The sequence below is a fragment of the Mycteria americana genome, chromosome 11, assembly GCF_035582795.1.
Source record: "Mycteria americana isolate JAX WOST 10 ecotype Jacksonville Zoo and Gardens chromosome 11, USCA_MyAme_1.0, whole genome shotgun sequence".
In the NCBI taxonomy this organism is placed as follows: Eukaryota; Metazoa; Chordata; class Aves; order Ciconiiformes; family Ciconiidae; genus Mycteria; species Mycteria americana.
Genome location: NC_134375.1, coordinates 11,446,023 through 11,465,060, shown reverse-complemented (window position 1 = coordinate 11,465,060; position 19,038 = coordinate 11,446,023). Strand labels below are relative to the sequence as shown.

Here is a 19,038-nt window from a genome sequence, read left to right as displayed (position 1 = left end):
ATATGCAATGGACTTCTAGTTTGTTTTGATGTGTGACGAGCAGTGAAAAGTAAAAATGGGTGTAGAGATGATGCAAGAAAGTTCCCAAAATTTTGTATTCTTTTTAAGAAGTATTCAAGTGGAGATAATCTGCACAGGGGTGGGAAAGGCCCCCGCATCCTGGGAAGAAACATTTTGAGCAAGGAACAGAAAACAGTTGCTGGAGGTGCTCGTAGTAGGAACATAGGAACAGATTTAACGGGTCAGACTGAAGCCATGAACCTCCTTGGCCCAGTGGCCAGCAGCAGTTGTCCTGGGAAGTGGGGAAGCATCCAGCAGTGCTTTCAAGTGTATGCTCCCAGCCTCCAGCCATTTGGTTCTGAATTTGTGTGGTCCGAGGATTTGAGGCTTCTTTTTAGTTTCTAATAGCGATTTCCTCTAGCTCCATCAGCAGCTCAGCTGCAGCCTGCTCAGGAGGAGAAGGGTAAAGGATTGCCATTAAAAATATATTGGATTGCGAGAAAGCATGAGAGTTGTCATGGGGACACAGAGGTTTATGAAAAACTGCAGCTATGAGCAGAATCTCCTTAGACTCCATCGCTCCCGAGGCACTGGGCTGATGATGGTATCTATCAGGCCTTTAAGGGATTAAGGAGCGGGAATGGGCAATAGCTGTCCTTGCTCTGCTTCCTCACATCTCAAATTAGCTGTGCTGTGCACATCACAACTTTTCTGTTATTTTTTTGTGGGTAAGTACAATGTGCTCACCTCCTCTAGCATTAACGCTGTGAGAAAGGAAACAAATGGGCCAGGAATTGAGTCAGGTACAACAGGGCAACTTTGATTTTTCTGGTTTGGTGGTTTTTTTTTTCCTTTCTGTGCCAAGAAGAAAGAATATAAATGAAAACTAAGACTTGCAGGTGCCTGGAAGATGGGTTTAACCTAGATATTCCAGAGTAACCATAACTGGGATATTTTACATGTAAGTTAAGAAAAATATGGCAATACAGAAATCTATCCTAATTGGCAACCTAGCTGGTGATATAAGAAGCTTGTGGAGACAATCAGGTTTAGGTGGCACAAAGTGAAACCCCACTACAAATACAGTGGGGCACAGAGATTTGTCAAATTCAGCATAGCTGAATTGAATTCACATGTGTTTTCTGCCAAAAAAAATTTCTATTTTTTTGCTCAGGCTATCTCCATCCATCTCTACTGTGGGAGAACTACAAGAGGAGGAGTAATCCCTGGGGAAGTACCTTTCCAGTACTAGAGATTACTCATGTCCCTGCCTTGTAAATGAACAGAAAAAACCTGGTGGACCTCCTGGTCCAGGGATATACAGAGAATCCTGGAGATTGGGCCCCTTCTCCCTGAAAATTTCCCTCCCGCAGGACCTCTAGCATTCCCAGCCCAACTCCTTTCTCTCCCAGTACATCCTGGACATTCTCCAATGGCCTGTTTCCTCTAGTCATTGTTCCCACTTTGATTTACCTTCAATTCTGTGGGCAGTAGTTCAGTACAAATATTCAGTAATTCTTCCTTTTACCTGCAGAATCAGCAGATGGGAATGGCTCAGCCCTGGCACGAGGAGAGCAGCATCTGGAGTCTTCCTGTGGCTAGGCTGGGAGTGTAAGTATGATCCCAGCAAGGATGGCAAGCCATTGCTAAATAACCCAATCTGCTGCTTCACAGTAAGGTTTGCAGTAGTGTTTGAAATAATCATCACTGGTATTCGTTTCAGTGTCAGTTTGATGGTAGGTAACTTTCTGAGTGCTTTGTTTTAGCTCTGGCAAGGCAAATACGAATGTAATTTTTCACTGGATGTTTTCTGCACAAATAGAGTTACATGAATTCCCTTGTACACTCTGGGATGACAATACTGCTGTCAGTATCTCCAGGATATATTTTTGAACAATATTCTTCTTAGAATCTCAAACAAGAAATGAAGTAATACAATAATGCTGATTTTAAACTTCTGTTTCTTCTCACTATCCACTGCTACTGTAATTAAGGTAATGGAGCAAGAATCCATTAGTAGAAATGTTTGTATTTATCTATCAGTCCAGTTCTACCATACTGGGTCAAAGTCCACCATGGAGTGACTTTGGATTCGCTTTCAGCAGAAACGGATGTGCTAAAGCGATGGGAAGCATGCAAAGACAAGCGTTGATGATTAGCATCAGGCTGCTCGCCTTTGTCAGGCACGTCGCACTCGGAGTGCAGAGCAGATGCCCCGGACTATTGATGTGGCCAAGGGTTCGGCTAATCGCTAGCACATGTTCCCTCTGGAAAAGACAGGTGGTATCAAAGCCTACGCTTTGCTGGATACTTTCTTTGGGAAGAGCCCTGGAGGCAAAACGTGCATCTGCTGGAGAGGTCTGTCTTTAACAGCACCTGTTATCCTTCCCAGTGCCAGCTCATTTCTCCAGGGACTTTGCTGCTGCAACCTGCTCTGCATCGCTAGGTCTCACTGCTGACTCCGCAGTCTCTTCTGACTTTCTGCCTTCCCTAGAACTTTCCCACCAGTTCCCAAAGTTTCAGAAAAGAAATCAGCAGAGCTCTAATTAAAAATTTGGAAAGCTAAAGTGACAGTGAGTGCCTCCCCCACCCCAGAATGAGTTGCTTTTGAAGTTTAACTGGACTTTAGCTGCTCTTCTAAGAGGCCTTGTCTATATGTGTGAATCACAATATTTTGTAGAAATGACTTGTTATTTTGTGGTGTTTACCACACCAGTACTCCGCAGCATTAAATGTACAGCTTTTCTGTCACCTTTATCAACCCCTTTTAGAATTGAACTTTCTTATGCACATCACCTGATGTGCAAATAAAAAGGGCACAGGACAAGATCTGCTGCTTTGAGCTGAACACAGAAACAGTTAGCTTTTCATTCAGGAGCTGCAGCACCAACGGCTTTGTCCAGACAGCTCAGCTGTCTTTATCAAGGCTGGTTGTACTATGTGTCAGGTAGCTCTTCCATGTTATTTCTAGGTGCGAGAATACTACTTGCTTGTCAATTTTTTGCTCTTATAAAATCAGATACCAAATAAGACTGTGTGTCCAGTTTTGAACATGCTCCTTTATTCCTCTCCCCTGTTCAAGACAGTATGTGCTCCTTAAATCCAGCACACAGGCAGCTGGAAAGTCTCTGGGCTTTCCAGTAGTAAATCCCCGTCCTATTGCCTCCGCCGGACCCCTTGGCACATCTCCTCTGAGCGGCCTCTGCGGTGGCCTGGCTGCATGAAAGGAGCCCCTTGGTGAGCCCACAGCATCGCCTTCTTACTTTGGGAGCGTCAGAGATGGGCGTTATTGCCCTTTCCTCTTCTGCATGGAATAGTAATCTTTCATCTTTGCTTTGTGCAGCAGGAAATTTTATAAGACTGAAGATGTCTTCAGCCTCGTTGCAGAAAACAGTGGTTGGTAACAAGGTGTCCCAGTCTGTGGTACACCAATTGAACAAATTGCATATTTCATGTGCTGCTGTTTCTGTGACTATAATCCTTTCCTTCTAGATTTCTAATCAGGAAGATGTGTTTTAGGTTCATGCATTTTTTGTCAGCTGTAATACTGAAATATGAAAGAAATGTATTGAATATGTATAGTCTTTGAATATATGGTCCTTGAGTTGGATGATCTGCGCATGAATCTATTTTGAAATTTTGGTAAATAATGCAAATTTCATTCGAAACATATTTTTAGTTAAGAATATATTTAAGCACATCTTTAAGTGTATCCTTTGAATCAGGGCCTTGAAGATTAGCACTTTTAAAAGGGAAAAAATACTGATACTTGTTGTAGGAGAGAAACATTAAAAATAGGAGTGTCGGTTGGATATCAGAGAGTTGTGCTGTTTGAAACCATAAAGTCACATACTTGTAACTGCTCTGTGGACAGTGGAAAGCCCAAATGCTCTGTTTGAAGATGTTTTAATCATAACTTTATCCAGTTAATTTGCTCAAAGCAAAAGGTTTACAGTCTAGACAAGCCCTGTTATTTAATTAAGTACCTCCCTTCCATATTTCTGCCCATAAAGTGAATTTAAAATTAAAATAAGAACAACTTATTGTTGTCTCAGAGCTCTAAATTTTTTCTAGAGCTTCTGTCTTTGAAGTATTGTGACACTGGGGAACCAATTAAAACACAAGTAACCTATCAGTTTGAATGGTTCAAACACAGACTTAGTGTGGGACTCAGATAAGCCTGGGTGAGAGCAGCTGGTGATTTTGAGGAAAAAGGGGAGAGGAGGGTTGAGCAAGTGAAAATAAATGAAAATAATATTGTGCATTAAGGTCTTATTTCATTTCAGGTGCTTAAATGTTTATAATTATTGGTGGTTGGCACTTGGATAGGTTTACCCTGTGTGTTCAGCGGCCCCATGTTGCAGGCTGCTCCCAAGCAAACATCCGATAATCCTGCCAGTCTTGTCTGCATAAATGTTTGACTGTAAAACTGATGTGCAGTTTGCACATTTAATACCCCAAAGCTGTTCGCCGAGTGGAGAATTGTCTTCAGGCTGTCTGCGGAAGTCTCAGAGCTCTCCTCTCTCTCTCTTAATGCAAAACTTGTTTCAGAGAAAAGTCCATGTACATCCTGAACTGCCTGTGAGTAACTCTGTAACAGCACCATTGGTAAGCAGCCGCACTGAGGCACCCCATTGCCCACAATGAAATTAATAGCAAGCTTTCACTGACTGAAGAGCCAGGCATTCATCCCAAAGCAATAGTTTCAAGAATCAGCAAATACAAATGAAAGCATTTTGCTTCTGCATTTGTTTATTTTGTTAAGGCATTTATTTATACAAGTTTTCTGTTTATGTTTGAAATCTCAGTCCTATATACAATTACACACATATTTACACATGAAAACAAAATGCAACTGAGGACAAGAATAAAGATTATCACAAAGAAAAATGATTGTTTTCAAAAATATAACCAACCCTACCTTTTTATGGCAGATGAAGAAGAAACCAAACCCCACTTTGTTGCGTATGAGCTAATTTTTACTCCTTGGGACCTTTGGCAGGCCAAATAAGAAGATGCACTGACATTAACTCTCTCTTGTGTTGAGTTTTTTCCTATTCCTAAGGTAAAGTAAGAGCCTGCACCACTGAGCTTCTTTGCAAAGAGTCCGCACACGTTGCAGCAGACAGTGGCTGGCATGTGAAGCATCATCCTCACCGTCTGAAGAGGGGACAAGAAGACTCTCACCGTTAATAAACTGTTCTTTTGAAACCTTTCTACCATAGCTACAGTACCAAAATGACCTTAAAGTACTCATAAACTCCAGAGCCATAACTCAGCCGAAACTTGTGGCGATCAAGAGCTTCTTGAGAGTAAGCTGTAGTTGCTTGATCACACCACTTCTAATTGCCTCACAATGAAAGGAAAGTTATTTTTAAAGAAGAGAAACCTTTTCTCCAGCTGAAAACTTTCTCCCAAGGTCTAATTCATTATTTGAATAAATAGTACCTCTAGACCAGACCTCAGGTGTATGTACCTGCTGGGTGAGGGAACAGCGGAGTGGTTTTGAACTGGAAATCAACTGAGCTTTGATATCAACTCTATATACTCTGTTCCCTTCAGTTTAATTTCAGCACATGCTGTTATATAGTGGCCAGATTTGGAAGATCACTGAAAGTAGAAAAATACATCTGAAACTAACAAATATTAAAGGTAATATTGTGTTAAAGATAATCATGAACAAAGACGCCATGCAGTACATGCAGAGGGGCAGGCTGGCCGGGAGAAGGACATCCCTGATCCAGGGACTGAGTCACTTTTAAAGAGGTTGAAAATGAACAACTAACATGAGTCAAATGTTTTCAGTTTGTACTCTCCAATGACAGATGTATTTGTGTATGTTTAATTTTGGACTTTATGTAAAAATTACATAAACATTTCTAATTTTTGCAGGAGTCAGCTTTTGAAGCAAAAATAGCTCCAGTACTTTTATGCCATTTTAATTAACATTGTTTATTCCTCTAAAAAGTGCAAAAGCCTATGAAGCGTCTGTCGTCAATGCTAAAATACCTTCTTTTCTTAAACAGAGATGTACGTGACAGAGAGAACCTGTCTTTTCTTGCTAGGAGAATGTAACCCAGCAGGAATCTGAATTCAACCGACATACAGATGACACCTACACCCAGCTCTTACCTTATACAGTATTTTTTCTCTGTCCCCTTCTGAGGAAGGGGAAAGGCAGAGCAGGTGCTGGTTCATTTTTGTTGCTGTTTAGCTCAAGGGAGAGCAGACTCTGGTTCCTCCAGGTTAAATATTTGTCTATCAAAGCAGACAAAATTAATTTTCTGTTTTAACATTTAGAATTTATTATAGAGGTAGAGATAGAATATCTCCTCTCTGGTGCTGTAGACATGTAGACATGACCCAGACAGGAATTTCAGCGTCCCCTGGTGGAAACCCTTTGCTGGATGTCCATGTTCAGTTGCATATGTATGGCGTCTTGGCTACATATGAACATGCCGGCTTCCATCTGCTTGGGTGGCACGCTGCCTGTTCAGCATAAATTGTTTGTGGTTTTAGCCCCTAATGTAGGGATTTCTAAGGGCTGGGGTGGCACCGCAGCGTGCCTGCGTCCCTTGCCCTATGCAGACCTGTAGGGACAGAGCCAGGGACAGGGCTGCATTGTGGCATGACCTAAATATGAGGGTGGAGAGAGCAAATCTGATGAAGGGTTTGTAAATATTTCAGTGGAATATTTCTCCACTGATTGCTAAATTTCCATTCCTGGTTATGCTGCACAGGGAAAGTACAGAGTCTTTTTGTGGTAGCAGTGAAGCAAATAAGCAAAATTTTCTATTTCTAAACCAAGGAAATAAGATCTGAAAACCCTGGAAATGTTACGTACAGTCAAAAAATCCAGGGTACCATTTTTATATTTTTCTGATTATTGCTGCACTTTAAGATGCTATCATTTCACAAGTCTAAATTGATGATGAGTAGATTAAGGGATTTCCTACCACCTGTTGAGCTATTAGAAACAGCAGATGTTAGGTAATTCTGGAAATGTAATTCTAGATTGGAATTTAAAATTCTTCATTTATTTGCACATTTCTGAGAAATTAAATAAATGTGATTTCAAATGATCTAAGTCATAGCAGAGAAAAAGAATGCTTTAAAAAATCTGATGCCCCAAGACTATATCTTCTTAATTGTAAATGTAAAATAATTTCTCTGATGACAATGCAATACTGTACAGTAATTACAGTGGCCCAGGAGAACATATTACTGCCAAGTCTCAAGCTCTAAAAGAGCCCCAACATTTTTTTTACACCACAGAAACTCTTAGACTTTATTCAAGAACAGAAAAGCACAATACCCCAAGGCAGTCTGATTTCATACCCCAGAAAACAGAAATCTTTTTTTTCTGTGTATGTAAATTGCATTTTTATTACGGCAAAGAGAAATGTGTAATTTTTTTTCTCTTAGCTCATTGGAAAAACAGTTGATGTAATTGGACAATTGATGTAATTGCATATGCAATTGGAGTAACTGCACATGCAAATAAGTGATTATTCTCACAGTTATAGAACTTCCATGAGCGGTTACAATGTATTTCTATGTTGCTTAGGCACATAATTGTATGTGTATTTTGCACCTAGATTTCGTATGCAACATCCTACCTACTTACTTATTTTGTAACACCATTGTTACCTAAATATGAAATATTCTTTACACAGCAAGCAATAAAAATAATGGCTTCACCATAATACTCAGGGCTGTGAATACGTTATTTCTAAACTGTGGTGCATTTGACTTTATGGGGAGTGAAATAAACACTTACTAAAGATAAAACCTCATTTAAGCTCCAGTCGTTTTGCAGCAATCGACAACGTACAGAATGTTTTGCCAGTTCCTGAGGCCGTGTAAGGGGAACATGACAAGCAATTGTTTACTACATTTTTTTAAACCTGTTGTTGCTAATGATAACATTTTAGGTGTAATAACTTTTTCTTTCTTTCACTCTTTATCTTTTCAGTTTTCTTGGCGTCAAGAGATATGGTGTATGGCCAGGTAAAATCCTCTTTCATGTGTATGAGGCAACGTACGTCACAGTATTTTGCAGCCAAAATATTTTGCAGTTCTGTTTTCAAGCTGCTGGACTTTCAGGATGGAGCTGTGCACACTTAGGTAATTTCTTGTGGTTAAGTAATACCTCTTTTATTTGTTTTCTCCTCCTTTTTTTACCCTGCTGACTGTAGCGGAGGGCATTAGCAGTGCGTTTCAATGGTGTCAGGATTTCAAGGGAACTGGTAGAGCCAGACCAGGTAAAAATCGGACAAGTACATTTAATTTATTACTTTTATTGACTTCTAGTATTCTAGAGTAGGAGTCCTCACAAGCTTTGTATCAGCTAATAAAGGAGACTCTTTGAATTTATGAGGCAAATAAAATCTCAGATTGGAATATCATTATTAATAAAATCTAGTGGCACTATTGAAGTAAAATAAAAATGCTAGCCCCTGAGCTATGCAGTGACACCCCTGCCTAATATTTGAAAGGGCCAAGCAGGTTGCCTGTTTACGTGCCAAGTGAGAGCTCTCCTGTTAGGAACAGAAACGTACAGGTTTATGTGAAGGAATTACAGGAAGGCAGAAAGTGCCCAAGGTGAAGTGGAGCGAAAGAAGTCTTATGAATACAGGCTACCTATCCAAATTTTTGTTATGTCTTGACTTATAATTTAATTACATCTCACCTGTAATAAGAAATTAACATTTCTGGTTTTAATTGTAATTATTTTGCCCTGAAATTTGTAAGTTTCTTTTCCTCTTTGGCTGTATTAGTTCACCTATTTTCTGTGCGAGGATGTCACCAAGATTTATTCCATCCTTCAAATACTATCTTGTCATTCTAGCTGTAAATTCAGCAGTGGGGTCGCTTTCCACCCTGGGGGCTAAATCTGGCTACTCATACAATTATTGCAATCCTAGGGGTTTCTGTCCAAGTTCTCCATTCTTAATGCATGAAGTGATTAAAAAAAAAAAAAAAAAAGACACCTCTCCCCTGCATGCCCCCCCCAAGGTGTGGAAATACCAGTTTTCTTATGTATGAAGAAGGAGCTGGTGGGTATAGAAGTCAAGCCCTTCTAAAAGGCTGATTAGGATAAAAGAATTTAAAGCACCCCCTGGGCCAGAGGAAGACTAACTTAAAATCTATAGGCCAGATTCTTGGCAGTATGGATCAATATAGATCCATTGAAGTGTACAGGATATGCTTATTTCTATACAAGATAAACAGCTCTTCCTATACGTATTTAAAATATTTAAGCTAAAGGGATTTCTAGTGAGATCAAAAATATCTTATTTCCAACAGCGTTCTGGGCAAACAAAAGAGCCAGGATAAAACACTTTCCCATTCATATATTTACGGCACAAGAAATTAATCTTTCAGACTAAGCCATCATTTTTTTTTTTTCTGGTGATGCTGTGCTCCCTCTGTATTCTGAGGAGCTCTGTGATTGATCCAGAGAAGATGTGAGCCTACTTTTTTTTCTTACCTGTGAAGCCAGTTCCTATAGCTCTACATGTTCCTGGTTCAAACTCCATCTTCCTAACCATTATCTGAAAATTGTAGTGACTCTTTTAGGACAACAGTAAAGAAGAGGAAATCTGATTCTCAAAGGTCGTGCTTCCTCATAAATTCCTCTATATATAGGGTGGTGTCTGTATTGAAAAACTTTATGGATTCTTGCTTTGAAAATGTATTAGTGCCTAGACACTGCCAGAGACTGGATTATTTGGACTTTTGGCTTCATGCAGTCTGGCAATTCTTGTTTCAAAGCAATGCTCTGCAAACAGATGCACAGAGCCCCAAACACTGATATTTGTTCTGCACAGACATAGAGATGTATGCTCTGAAGGGGAAATAAGCCTGGAAATGACCTGTTTCAGGTGGGCACGTCTAGTTTTGGGCTTCAGCAATGGTCTGTGCATATCTGGACAAAGGAAGGGTTGTGGCACTTCCACATCCCATTTGGAAGTGGCAAGCTGGTTTTTGCTGGAGACCAGGGAGCGTGCTGAACCCGCGTGCTCAGACTTGCTCTAAATGCAGTGTAATTCCAGTATTACTTTGTGTACACGAGCTCTCTAGATTCATACGAGGCAATACGAGCCAGAGCACCCAGTCCTGAAATCACTGCAGCCTCATTGACTCCTCTTGACTTCAGCCAGCAGGGGTGGACCACCAGGTGGTCAGGAGGCCACAGCTCCAGCTGGAGAGCATCGCTGCCCGGTGCAGAGCAAGCCCAGCCACGCACTGCCCGCCTCCCTCCTCCACAGCACATCCAGCTGAGGATCCAGCACAGTGTGCCCGTGGCAGAAATTTCTTCCTCTGAGCTCTGTTTTCACATCATGCCTGTATTGCCCTTCCTGCATTTCAAATTCATGTAAATGCAGTAGCTGGTATCTTTGAGCCATGCAAACAGTAAAATAAATGCTTGGGTAAATCAGAATTCTTTAACTGAAGTGGAACCTACAGAGTTGCACATTCTTCAGTATGTCAGTGCTGAACTGTATCAGGCAAAGGGAGCACGTGCATTAGAGGGTGAACTGGGAGAGTGGTCAGGACATTGCTTTGATATTCCATGCAAAGCACATAATCTGTCTCTATCTGTCCTTTGAAAATGTGTCTGCAAGAAGAATGAAGTTTAAGAATAGTATTATTTGAAAGTTCTTGCTCTGTTTAACCTTTGTGTGCAGGCGCTACAGTATTTTGTTGAACAAACACTCAGATTAGATGGGAACTTGATCTTTAGATAACATTTGTAACTTGATAGGAAAAGCTTCTGGCTTGATCGGTTCCACTGAGAGATGAAGAACTACCTTTATTTACCAAATTCATGTCCAATTTTAGGGTTAGTTCTTCAGCTGATGTCATCTAATGTGACCGCACAATTATCAACAGAGCTGCCCCGGTGTACAAGTGTGTCAGATCTTGTGGAGAAGTTCTGATGCAAGGAAAGGCTTCACGCTTCCCTCATTTCACCTTCTCTCATTTTCTTTAGTTTAATTCTTAATTCCAATATAAATCCAGAAAAAAAGTGTGTCTTACTTTGGTTTATGTTTATTCCCACAGGGCTGCAGAGTAAGAGCTTTCACTACTCACCCACTGCTTGTCCGCTGACTGAAAATGTAGTGCCACTCGTCCAGATTCAGGTCATCCTCGCATACCCTGTTGGGCGGGTGAGCATCTGCTTTCTGTTTCACGTCCATAGCTATATGAGTCAAGAGGTGCAATAGGATATTTGCATAGTAAACCATATTATTTTCTTCATTACTCCTACTTTCATCTTCCTGGCTTCTGAAAAAGATTCCTACAATTCTTGGTATGAGCCTCAGAGGTGAGTTAATGGTGCATGGGATATTTGCCATGCAGCAAGTGAATGGCCACTCATACAATACAATCTTGCAGTTATGTCACCTCCTAGCACGTCCCACCTCATACTGAGTTTACTCTGTACGTACTGATTTTCTCTGTACAACTTCATGGTAAAACGCCTTTAGAAATGGTCACAGCTCCGACAGATTGGGATAGAGTTGCACACAGCAGTGCTGGCAGCCTTCGTCAGGTGCGACCCTCTCAGTGCTTGTGTGCTGCTGGTAGCTTTACTGACAAGCTGCTCTCTGCTCACCTCTATAGTAACAGCAAAGAAATATCTATGCGGCCACAAAATAGTTTTCTTTGTAGCCTGTTAATGGCTTTAACCTATGGATTTATTTAGGCAATGCTGCCACTCTAGACATTTCTTACAACTTTGTCAGCGTAATGATGATTTATTCTCTTATTTCCAATTTCCTTATATAGGTCTAAATCTTTTTTCGTAATGTATGTTTAATCCCTACTATGGCATAAGGATAAGATATTGGTTTGCTGAAATCCACAATTTAACTTGTATGTCCTGACATCTAGAAGCCAAACTTTTGTATATACACCTTTTAAGTAAAAGAAGAAAAGTGGGAAAGACTTCTATACTTTTTTTCTGAAAAAAACAAATTAGTTACAATTATCTGTAATGTTCAGAACTTGGCCCAGGAGCTTATGCAAACCTTATTCAAAATGCTGTTCTGTTATTCAGTGGAATGAAACTTCTGTAGAGGAGGTTTTCTTATAAAATATTTTGTTCAAAATACGCCTTTAAATTTGAGGCAAGTAAGAAATACTGTGGCACGGTAACTGCTCAGTGTTTCTCTTGTCTGTATTTCATATATTCTGGTTACTGCTAAAGTCAGGAAGTGAATGAAAACACTGAACAATTTTTTTTTTTTAATGCTTTCACATTTCTGAAAGACCCATTTTACATTTCTGCTCTGGTCTGGGCTTATCTTAATCAGACTCTTTCTGCCATTTGGAAGCAAGTGATCTACGTCGCTAGTCAGAAAAGCACTTGTTTGTGCAACTTTAAGATGAGAGTTTTAATTGAAGTAATAGGATCCTTCCTCACGTTCAAGATGTTGGTGAACAGGACAGTGAGGTTTTGTGCTTGCTGAAGGAGCGTGGCAGAACAGAGCTCGTCTGCGTACCTGGCAGCATCCCGACAGGGATCCAACGAGGGAGAGCCCGTGCAGCACCGTGGGCTGTGAAACTGCGCGTTCCCTCCTAGCAATGCATTGAGCCTGGGGCTGGACTGCTCTTCCTGATGCCGTGAACATTATTAGCTTCCATCAGGATACCCATAAAACAATTAACGCAAACTGCAACATCACTGCTAAAAAGATGTGTGAGAAAAAGGGATCTTCACCATGAAAAGATGTAGACAAGCATTATGGATGTTTAAGTTTTTAAGGTGGCAAGATGAGAAAACGTAAGTTAGTGACAACAATCCTTTAAAGTATATAGAGGGAAAGTTGGTGGTTTTAGCCACAGTGCAGCGGAATTTAAATTATGCAGTTCAAAATACACAAACTGTTTATAACACAAATGGATAAAATGCACGTTTTGCAGTAAGTACAGATTTTTAAAGAGGAAGGTAATTACAGCCCTAAGCCCTTCATGGTTCGGAGCTATTTCTGTGTCATGATTCCTCGTGTGGTACCACAGCTCCTTGGCTGACCTGGAGTGCCGTCTCCTTTCAGAGACTGAGCTGATGCTACAGTAAGGTCTATTTGCAAAAACCAGAACTGAGCCTTGTATTAAAACAAATCCCCCATATGGTGGCAGCCTTTTGAAAGATATGGGGAAGAAACACCTTGCATTTAATGTCTGTTTTAATACGGTCAGAAGGAAACATACATAATGTGGAACGGCTCCTCTTACTTTGATGGGGAAAAATGGTCGTCTGTAACGCGCTTTCACAGGAACCTGTAAGAGCGCAATGTTTCCTAATGCTAGCAAGATTATTTCAATTCTAGACCTTATTTCAACAGAGGACTATTTCTAGTCATTTCATCACTACTCAAGTGCTTAAAATAGTCACCCTCTTAGATTAATAAATATAGGTCCCACTTCAATTACCACTGTTGTTTTTAATGCTTCAGCGTAGGCTACAGGGTGACTGCTGGAAGAGTTTGTTCCTCTTCTGTGAGGCATTTCTGCTTATATTCAGCAAACTCTAAAATTAGGTGCTCAGCAGAGTCGTCCTTGTTTCCAGATGCTTTTCAATGAGCACTGTGTTAGCATCTCCTCTCTTTTCTGCTGGTACCAGAAGGGGAGCCATGGAAAAGGTGAGGAACAGGGAAAAACTATTTGCCAAAGATTTAAGTAAATCAGGGCCATGAACTGTAAAGCACACCAGGGAAACTGGGGCTAATTCCTTTAACTGCCCATTAGACTGACTTTGCTCGTTCCTACTTAAAGTATGTGATGGCTGAAGAAAAGCTGTTTTCTGGGGAAGCTCTGACATCACTGAATGTTTTGGCTATTTCTAGATGGCCAGTTAGGCAACACCACTAGGATTGAGAAAAGGTTTCAATTTTCTTTGAAGTGATTCAGGAAGACTTTTTTTCTTTTCCGCTTGTTTAATGGATGATGCCCACCAGACTCAGCTCAGACGAGCAGAGACGTTGGAAGGCAGGAGACCCGACACCCCAGCAGACTGACGTTGTTTGCCTTGGAGCTGTCGCAGGGAAGAGCAGCCTTTCTGTATTGTGGCATCCAAGCAAAAAAGTAGGTTTTTTGAAAGCTGATTTAGAAGTGCGGTGGTTAGGCAGTCTTTTGTCTTTCTTATTGCTCAGAGTAGGACTATTGTACTGCCCTGAAATGACCTGTTTCTGCACTAGTTTGTCCCCAGGTGACAGTAAAAAAGAAGAGAGAGAGAGAAATGTAGCCAGCGATAAACACATTTGAGAAGCACTGATGGTATGTGCGGTATCAGCTCCTGTTTTCAAGTCCTCTGATCCTGCTGCTTAACTACCAGCCTTGCACCCTGTTTTCTGCAGGAGGTAGGAGCTGTTTTCCCAACGGGAGCTGTGAAGGCAGGGGCAGGACAGTGATGCTTCTCTTATGGACTCCCCACCCATTAAATGTTTCCTGTACTGGACCTCTCAGCCCCTCTTTCTGATGAGCACAGGGTACCCTCCATGTCCATGGTAAGGGGGCACGTTTTCTTTGCGAGCTCTCTGCACTTTGCTCATGCAAAAGAAATAGCTCTATTCTGACTAACGGCTCTGTGAGTTACAGCCTGCTTATTGTTTTAGAAATAAAGATATTAGTATGCAAATGACTCTGGAAGGTGTTTCTTCTCATTAGAGAATGGAGATCATTTGATAAAAGGTGCAGTGCGCTTCATCTGTAAAAAGGCTTAGCAAATTTGTCTTGTCTCAACAGCACTCTAACAACAAGACCGATTGGATAATGCAGCAAAGAAAGCACAGGAGACAAATGGTTTATGACACTCAGGTTACCCTTACTGTGCAAGGTGGGCGTGAAATTTTTTATGGTGAGACAAAAAAGATGATGGGCAATTAACTACAATCTCATGCAGCAGGTTTATCATATGCTCAGCTCATCCATCTGTGTCTCCGTCTCCAGTGGACTCATGAGTTTCATCAAGAAAACCATTTTCAAACCAGCAGACCAAAACAGATCATTTTTGACTCCAAGCTCCATCGAGGCTTTGCAGTAGTTTTACCTTATGTTTACAATTTATGGATGCAACATATACATGTAGCAGCAAAGAGCGGTCCAAACGTTTTTCCCCTTGTAGGGTATGCGTTTTAAAATATTTCTCGTTCAGGGACCAGTTCTGCAAATACTCGTATGCATGCGAATAACTTTATTCGGATTAATCCCATTAAATCCTTTGCGGTGAGATGTAAACGTGGTATGTAACTGCATTTAAATTCCAACTTCTGTCCTGTGATGACTCTGATAGAAGAGGTTCAGGGAATTAGGAGAGGAAGAATGAGCTGGCGGTTAAAGCACTGAATCGGTATGCAAAATATTGGTGCTCTGTGTGTGCTCCTGCTGCAGACTATCTGTGTGACCTTGGATGAATCACTAGTTGCGACTTAGTTTTGACCTATAAAGCCAGGATAGCTGCTGTTATGCTTGTGCCCAAACAGTTAATATTTAACTATTGCCCTTCACAATATTATGCCAATGAATATCTTATTAAAGACATTTAAGCACTAATCTTATACAAATAATATTTTTTCCTTAACTAATTAGTTTGATGTAGTCTTGCCAGATTGGGTAAAAAAAGAAATAGATTTTCAGAATCGAAGGTAATTATTTTTATCCTATGAATTTTCAAGTCCCTATGAATTTTAGAGTCTTTTTGAGCTCTAAATCTAACTGCTTCACAAAATGCATACACTTCTTTCCAAGAGATCACGCTGGGGAGGGAATCAATAGTCAGAGCCATGGGACTAATCAGTTAAACTGTCACAAAGCCCTGAGATGATGTCTCTTTTTTTTCACCCTGAAAATATGGGAGGGTGCTAAACCTAGGTCACATAGGAATAATACTAATAAGTTTTATAGAAAATGAAGCAATACAGGTAGGGCAGTGCTGTCCTCAGGTCTGCCATGAGGCTCACTGGTGCTGGTGAAAAAACACCTGATGACTTCACTGTGAAAATTATGTACTTCCAACTGTTCTCTTCCATGCCATTCTCTCATTTGCTTATAGGAAGATGAACATCACTTGAAGGAAACAGTTTCCTAATTTTTCATTAATTTGTCGAATACATGTAAATTTTTTAATCGCTTTAGAATAATACTATTGATGTAACACTATGCAACTCTATCAGACTTAAGTGAGTGAAATGCTTCCTTTAAATTCCCTCCCTCGCCACTCAACACCGCTGAAGAAAGTGAACTACTGAAGAAAGATATAGGCTTTGTGTTCTTTCCTGACAGTCAATAAATCGGAGTTTTGTCAGACCAAAGAGATGCCATAAAGAGAGCAGATTAAAAGAGATTAGTTCTGCCAAGTGGCCTGAAGAGAGAATTTATGGCTCCCCTCTGCCCGCCCAGCAGAGCCAGAGGATGCACAGGCTCCAGAGGTCAGTGAAAATCCTTCTGCTCTTTCCGCAGGGCTTTACATCACAGCCAAAATGAAATCTACTGTATTGGAGGGGAGGAGGAAGAAGGGACCGAGAGATGCTTGTTTTTATTTTTCCATTTATGCGTTACATTTCCAAGAAGCGCGGTTTTGATTTCTGTCACAAAATATTCCCTTTGCTCTGGTTGGTGGTTGTTATTGCAATCACAGGCGTACAATTGAATTCAAAGGCATAATAGTAACTTTAAAACATTTTGTAATATCAACACAGGAATTGTGCTATTGCGCAGTGGTGCACGTGCTAGTATTCACATTGGTGGGTCTTCAAAAAGCCGTGCAACGTGCACAAGTAACGGTGATTGATTCCTCAAAGCACACGTGGGGTGCCCAGGAGACCGAGGGGTGGGATGTGAAGGGAGAGAAGGTGAAGAGCTTACCATAAGCAAGCACCAGAAGTTCAGATATCAGCCATAACTGAGTTTAGTTTAAAGCATCCAAGATGCAGAGCTGCAGTTGACTGTTGTGGTATCTTTGAATATTTGGATACCTTAAAAAAAAAGAACCCGAGTTGGAAAATTCAAATTCACTTTCAGACAGGTCTGAAAATGTGGCAAGTACAGGCATCGTGACTGGATTTAAGATGGCTGATAAAAACTTCGTAAGGCTGGTCTTCATGGCTCAAAGCTTCCCTTGACTTCAAACAGGAATGTAGCCTGAGAATACCACGAGAATAGCCAGGCAGCCCCTGCTGAAGACGTCCTGGCTGGGAAACAAGAATAAAATGGGGTCACGTGTTCTGAAGTAATGAGGGAAAGGGAGAGCTTTTACCAGGGAAGCTAAGAGGGAGTGAAGGGTATTACAAACATGCTGCAGTGAAAATGCACTTAGACCTAAGAGAGCAGAGTTGCTTTAACCCCTTTGCTCAGACCAGATAGTGAAGAGCCATTAGTGTATAGAGCCCTTTCATAGCTCATATGAAGACAAAATGTGTCTTTATTCCCTATGCTGCCCCACGGAAAGGCAGCAAAACACTGTCATTCGATGGCCAAGTTTTAAGCATACCTTATATTATGCACAGAAAACCTGAGACGTATGTCTGCATTTATAAATAGAGAAGTAAATGTATCTGTTTTATACTTTAACTTAACTTTTGCATAGGTAAAATTACTTCCATCCCATTTTTTCTCCCTAGTTTTCAACAGCAATTTTCTAATTTCCAATATAAATGCAGATATTTTATAAGTCTGTATAGCATGATACTGCAAATATGTTGGAGTAATGAGTTCTCTTTGCAATCTGGAAGATGCCGCTGTGGTTATTGGATTTTGATCATAGTAAGCTGTGGAGAGAAAACTTGGTGTAAAAAGGCAATATGCGCATGTGGTAGACTGTCTTTCCAGTTTTCCCGTTTCCCTCAAATACTTTTTTAAAACCCTTTGGAAAATCCTTTTTTACATTATTTAACGAAGTGATACAAGGTGAGGGCACAGAAGTTTAAATGCTTGGAGTTAATAAAATAGACATAAAAGGATCTAAATAGAAATATCAGTATCTAACTCATTTTAAAAATCCACAGTTTATTTCTAAAGTTACTTTGTGAAATAGTTTGAGATAGAATAGAAAAAGATAGAAAATATGAAAGGAAGACTATCATATCCATGAAAATGATTCAATAACATGCCTTTCCCTGCGGTTTTATTTGCCTATGGAGGAACTATTCTAGAGAGAACAAGTTCTTCTAAAAGCATGTATTTTACTTGATAAAAAGGACATTTGCTTACTCCCAGAAACGGAGTATTCTGGCCCCACTTGATTCACTGAAGAAAATTAAATGCAAATAAGTAGGGAGAGGAGAGCTGTAACAGCAAGTGTCATGGTTTACATGGCCAAAACCAGCACAATAAGATATATGACATTTTTTTTAATGTACATCATGCACATTTCTCAGAGCTTTCAAATGGTCCACTAAAATTTATCTTAAAGTCAATGCTTTTTCATTCATAAACAATAATATGTGCAAAACCACTGATACAAAATAAGCCATAAAAGGCTAATTCCATCTATGAAAGTCTGTCTACGAACATAAATCCTGTAATTTAGATTGCAAAATCAGTGATGCACGGGTTATATTTTATTTGTACAGAGTGCTGCACATGACGACTGCTATCCAAGACTGATGTTCCTGAGCATCACTGCAATAAAATTGGTAAGATTGATTTTTACCATGAGTAAAGGAAATGGCCGCATGCCCATTAACACCAGTATTGAGGAACTGGGCCTGGTGTCACGGGAGCTGTTTGAAAGGGTTTGATGAAGCTGCCTTGTGCTACTTCAAAGCATTGTTCTTTAAAATTCACAATAAATAGTCATCCCATTCTCAGGTGATCAAGTGAATATATTTTAAAGTAATTAATTGCTGGTTAATTGCCATGCAGGTTACTATCCTGTATAATAAAATTCTTGGAAATTTTAGTTACTGTAACAAGCTAATGAATTTTTGTAAGTGTTTGTGTTAAGACTGAACAATCCTAAGGTAGCTGCACAGCCTATACCTAGTGTACAAATCTCACAGAGGTGCTCATAAATTTTTTTAAAAGCAT

General features: G+C 40.3%; 2 long non-coding RNA genes across 2 annotated transcripts; both read left to right on the top strand.

The window, feature by feature from the left end:
* Positions 1 to 4,482: 4,482 nt before the first annotated feature.
* Positions 4,483 to 11,181, top strand: LOC142415570 (uncharacterized). The gene is made up of 3 exons (XR_012777451.1): positions 4,483 to 5,652; positions 7,976 to 8,127; positions 11,071 to 11,181. It is a non-coding gene; the product is annotated as an uncharacterized LOC142415570 (long non-coding RNA).
* Positions 11,182 to 14,264: 3,083 nt separating this feature from the next.
* LOC142415571 (uncharacterized) lies at positions 14,265 to 18,681 on the top strand. The gene is made up of 3 exons (XR_012777452.1): positions 14,265 to 14,519; positions 16,294 to 16,439; positions 18,582 to 18,681. It is a non-coding gene; the product is annotated as an uncharacterized LOC142415571 (long non-coding RNA).
* Positions 18,682 to 19,038: the final 357 nt, after the last annotated feature.